Raw genomic sequence first — 6,195 nt, forward strand, 5'->3', positions numbered from 1 at the left:
TCACATCCGACGGCATGTTTAACTTGTAATATATTAAATAGGTACAGTTTGTTATGATTATGTAATATTTTTTTTTATTCTGAGCACTAGTGAACTTTGGCCATTATAAGTCACGTATTTTTAGGTAACCATATCGTATAGTCCGTGATATAAATTACAAAACAAACAAAGCCATGAAGATGCAAAATATCGCTAATGAATATTATAGAGAACTAGCCACCTTTCGTTAAAAATATATTTCAGTCTTTCACTTTACTCTCAATAGCCATTACCATTTATTCAATCAATAAATTTGACACAGACGATTGTACTATCCTGATTGGTTAAGCGGATTAGTTGTGGTTTGTGGTCTCATATAAATTACAATATAGCCCCTAAACATTAGACTCATTGCACTAAAATCTCTGTAATCCTTTGATTAATTTCAATAGTCTCAAGTCATAAAGCAGTTTTCTCTTTAATACTTGCATTTTAGGAATGCAGTAGAAGCTATGAATTCTTAAAAAGTATTCAAGAAAATTTTAATGACAGAAAAACTTAATGCACGTCTATCGTATTCTGGAATTAAAATAGTATTTTTTTTCCCCAAAAAATAGACTTCTTTATAGTATTAGAGAGTAAGAATTCTAATTAGAAGCAAATATCGATCAATTGCTGCAGAATATTGCGATGTGGTTACCGTAACAGTTGTTGAGTGGTTACGGCCAGTCGCGACACGAGTGTCAATCCGTCGACACAAATAACGGCATATGTGTTACATTATTTCACAGATATCATATAATCCTTCGCGAATTCTTGTTGCTATTATTACGTTATAATGATTTTAAGCTTTTTTTTACTTTTGGACTCATCAGTCCAAAGTAAAACATCTTTTACGATACTAATATGCTTCATTTATATATTGAACGGTCCTTTGTTACGTGTTTTTGGTAGACTTAAAAAGCTGAGGAAGTTTCATCGAAGCGCGATTACACTTATACATTTTTTTGTTGAGAATATGTTGATATTTAAATAAAGATGAAATGATTATAACATATTTTTATATTGTTTCAGCAAGTCGTCGTGTCATGGAAACATAAAAAAAATTACTTTGAACTTAAACTAAATGGATTAATATCATATTGTTAAGTTTATCCTGATATTGGACTAATAGTTTTAGTAGATTTGTTTTATATATATACATAAATTTAATATTTTTAATGTTTCTTTTTACACAATGACACCGCTAACAAAGAATACAAAAGACTTTCATCTCACTAGGTAAAGAACAGTCATCTGTAGATTCCGTGGAGTTTTAATATAAAAGACAAGTTGAATTTACAAACTAGTTGTAGAGTACGACTCTGTCCATGTTGGACAATGTTAATATTGAACCCAGTCTGTGATAAGTCATATAAATATACTTATATAACATGTTTACAACTGAGTTCTACTATTTCATAATGTATATAGATAAAATATTATTATAAAGAATAATTTTAGTAAGATATACATTGATTTAAATGAAAGTAATATTTTTCGGCTATACTGCGCTTGCTTTATTTTTGGTTAAAACTACATATTCCCAATCACATCATTCAGGAGACATTCACATCTCGTCTGCCCGTGATCACGGTTTCTGAAAAGTAACCGAAACGTCGGGAGTATGTAGTTTTAACCAATAAAGCTCACTTAGAAGGTATATCCGAAAAATATTAGTTTCATTTAAATGAATAAAACTCGCGAAAGTCTTAGATCTCATAAGATATATCTCATAATATGTTATCATGAGTTACTATACCTAAAAATTATGTGTCACGGAAGTTACGCGCTGCAAATAACTAAATATGTTGACATTTATGTGCATAGGTAGATTCTTTTAAATCTGTTTGATTAAATTGGTTTGGTCTTCTTCCGGCAAAACTTATTAAAAAAAACAATCGAATATGGTCAAATTATATATCCCAGTTAAAACTACACACATAAGGACAGCATGTCAGAATATTGCGTACATTTCAAAAGAGCAAAAAAAATTAATGTTTTCCTAATATAAAGCTATTCACACGACAGTAGTTTTTCATTGTGACATTTTTAACAATTCTGTGTGAATGCATTAGTACTGATACACTTCTTAGTTTTACAGATATTTAATTCCGATAAATTTAAAGTATTAGTTCTTATAATGAAACAATCTCCATTTAATATGCATGTAAATGTGGTTCTAGTTGTTCAAAACGCAGGATATAACAAGTATATAAAGCATAAAAAGAACAAAAAAATCAGCGGCTCATTAGTGACTCGATGTAAATGTTAGCCAACAAAAGCTCTAGACGGTAAGTCCTATGTATTTTTAGAAATAGTATGAATGCTAATTATATACTCTAGCTTTTCACACTTGTTAACATAATCATTCTGCCCACGTAAGACATTTTAGAACCAATCAGAATCATTCACGTAACTATTACCAGACGTTTCAGTAAAAAAAAATGGTCACGTTATCACATCACCACGACCCTTATAAGAGTAAATCCAAGATAAATAGTATTTGCAGTATTTCAGAGCATCGTTCAGAACTCAAAATCAAATATGATTCTAAGCTTATTCCCTTGCGTGACTGCAATTTCGATTGAAAACTTATATGTGTCGGAATTTCTGCCAAGATATGCAAATTTCCTCAAGGTTTTTAGTGACAAGGCCTGGTTTGATATAATTCATGATACAAATATTGATCCAGTCGAGTATAGAATTAATGAAAATAAGAGAACTATCAATCAACGTATAACAGTCTGGAGACATTTTATAATATATATAAAAAAGCTTTTTTTTAAATCTTCAAGTACATTTTATGATATAAATATGTAATAATTCACTGAAACAATTTTTTTTTCTATTTTCATACTCTTAAGGGCTAAATTCTGTACGTAAATTATACCACAACTAGGACAAATATAGTCACATGTCCAGTTTTTATCACAATTTAGATTGTTTTTATGGCTTAATAAAAAATTAACCATTAATATATGTATAAAAATAATTGAGAAGCTCTTTAATAAAATGATATATTAACTAAAAAATCTGAAAAAAAATTATGATATTTTCCACTTAATCTAAGAACTTTACTCCTAAGCAATGCCCGTTAAAGTAGTTTAAATCTGTTTGGATACAAATTAAATGCAGCTAACTAGGTATCTACTAATCAAAACGTTTACTAAACGTGTCTTTGTATCAAACCCACAAAATAATCAATCAACCTACATTACAAAAGGAACGTCCAAAGTGGGTATTGCAGAAAACCGTGTGCAGGAAACGTGGCGAGCCGAGGAAAGCAATTTCCGTAGCGCATCAATAACTTGTCGGATTTATGAAGCTCTGTTTACCCAGACCTTTGATGAGGTTTCAAAGTAGTCTATGTTATTTTACTAACCAGATACACCAATAAAATAATTAGTCAAACTCATGAACTATAAATGATAGTTGATCCTAAAAATTTTCATCAATCACTGGCGGGGTGAAAAGTAATCAAAGCAAGAATTCTAGTCGTTCCACAGCGACGAGCACATATATTACCATCATGTTATTATTCTACAAGTTACTATGTTTAATTAACTATATATTCATTAGGAACTTTCATCCCCGGATGTCCTCTATAAATGCATACGTACATATTATTGTACATCATCATGCACCTATTACGTATTATTGATGTGTTACTCGAAGCTGAAATAACTCAATTTGCGTTCAGAAATCAATTAATGCTGTCTATCATCTGAATATACGTCCTGGAGTCTGCTTTTAATGTAACAATGATATCTTTGATTAAATTAATTTCACTATAGGCTCCGATGTTATATTGCCATGAATGTTTTCAAGGATACAACGTAATATATTGACATATTAACTGAATATATAACATTCTCACCAAATGTAGAAAGAAAGATCGTTTTCTTTAAAAATCGTAGGTGTCTTACTGCACTTAATAAAACATTTCGTTTAAAAATTAAAAGGGCGTTAACCTAAACCTTAAATCATCCTAAGAAGGGGTTAATTTATAAGTAATATAGAGTTGCATTAGACAAAAACGTTATCATTTCATCTTCTGATTAATAGAATAGAATTCTGCTTTGGTTGTGAAAGAAATAAAAGTTGTCACCGCGGGATGTTTTATAGCGCAACAAACTAATGGGAAATTGTTAATTGTATGAAATAACAAGGTATTAAATCCTTGACATAAATCTGAGGCATGTTTTCGAACTCTCAGAATATTAATGGTGAGAGGCCGACAGAAAACAACACCCAGTTTCAAACAGACGTCTATACAGACGGTTATTTTTAAAATCTCAATTTCATTGCAAAAGTTTTGATACCGAGAATGATCCGTCATATATGATACAATGACAAAAATACTGAACGTTTCTAGGACGACATTCTATAAAATGGCCGTAACGTCGTTTGATTAAGACACGTCAAATTCGTCTTAAAAATTAATACTTACGGGTAATGATTTTGGACGGTCGGATATAGATGATAAAGTCACTCGGCGTTAGAACACAATTCACTGTCAGTGGGTCAATGGTTAGGAGTGCGGTGTGGAAATAATTAGCGTGTAAATTTAGCGCAGCTTCGCGTCTGAAGCGACACGACGTCGCAAGATGAGCGGTCGGTGGCGACTGGTGCGTCCCGCCGGCGCCGTGCGCCGCCCGCCCCTCGCCTTATCACGAATAAAATTTATTTAATGGATAATCGCCCAGCCGATGGGAATCCATTGAATTTTTCACGGTTTTACGGTGCATTTATTAATAATTGAACACGATTAATGTATTAATAGCTGTCTTGTTCCGATAATGTTTCCATTATCTATGTTTTATACGGAATGGGTTGTGAGTTCATACATTGTCTTTTATTTGATTGATTTGAGCTTGTTATTCATTATTGTTTTTATTTATAATATGCGTGTATTCTTAAATATATGTTAGATAATATTAAAATAGTTTTAACTCCGAATTTACATTAGAACTTATTGGAAAATTCTTTTACATTGGACAAATGCCATTTAATATATTTAACTGTTTAATATGACATGTGGAAATCAACACGAAAAATTACAGGTCTTATGTTAAACTATTTGCGGTCCACAATATAAAGTGTATAATTTAAAGTTAAAAATTTGTTACTGCAATGACAGAGAACTGTAAAGTTTCATCGTTGGTTTTAGTGATCATAAAATATTTATAAATAGATATATGTATTTCAATGTTAACTTTATTTGGAACATTCCCTTTCATAAGGTTTAAGTCGACATAAATATAGGAATCGATCATTAATGAGAACAGAATATTATATGAGTAAGATAACTTTAAATGAAACTAATTGACTGTACTAACTGAAAAATATTAGTTTCATTTAAATGAATAAAACTCTCGAAAGTCTTAGATCTCATTAAGATAACTTTACTTACCTTTATTGTATGATGTCAGAATACTGTGACATTCCTATTATATATTACTAATTGTGCAATCAATTTATTTTATATGGATAAATTCGATGTGATTTTCATAATTTGCAGTGTAGAAGCATATTTTTCTACTATTTTATTTCTAACAATTTAAAAATTCTTCTTTTTTCCCAAAAATCATAAAATAATATAATATTCTGTTCTATATAATCAATTAAATCGATGAATAAATGTTTTGTTATTACCATATTTTTACTATTATTTTTATTTCACAGGCACTCTATCTATTCTCTTATAGGTACTATATTCTACTATAGATAGTGCATTGTAAAATTATGATAAACTTCTTTGAAATACTAGATTTAAGTAAACCTTGTATGTAAACATAGAAACAATAAGTGGTAGAGAGGTGCTCTCTTAACACAAGTATCCAGAATACTTAAAAAGAGGCACCATCACAGTTACTGTAACTCAAATTAAGAAACTGAATGAAAAAAAATGAAATGTTGTCAATGAAATGTAAGTGGAAAATTTATGCTGTTTTCCACATTAGATTTAGGGATATCACTTTTTTTTTGCATTTATTTATCATTTTATTTTATTCCCATATCGTTAGAGCGTACTAAACTATGGACATTCGATTCAGAAACAAAAAAAAAGATATTTCACTTTCTGAAACATTAAAATGTATTTAGTGTACCAACCTAATAATATATAACATACATACAACTCTACGATTTAAGAGACAAGAAAGACTCGTGTAA

General features: G+C 30.2%; 1 protein-coding gene across 2 annotated transcripts in view; it reads right to left on the reverse strand.

Annotated features, from left to right (window-relative positions):
• The window catches only part of LOC116771636 (receptor-type tyrosine-protein phosphatase kappa), a 78,327-nt gene extending 73,672 nt beyond the window's left edge, over window positions 1-4,655 (reverse strand). For both annotated transcript variants that reach the window (XM_032663526.2, XM_032663524.2), the window contains exon 1: window positions 4,472-4,655. The gene's annotated coding sequence lies outside the window, so the exon portion shown is untranslated. The remainder of the gene's footprint in view (window positions 1-4,471) is intronic.
• Window positions 4,656-6,195: the final 1,540 nt, after the last annotated feature.

This window comes from Danaus plexippus (assembly GCF_018135715.1).
Source record: "Danaus plexippus chromosome 16 unlocalized genomic scaffold, MEX_DaPlex mxdp_23, whole genome shotgun sequence".
Lineage (NCBI taxonomy): Eukaryota > Metazoa > Arthropoda > Insecta > Lepidoptera > Nymphalidae > Danaus > Danaus plexippus.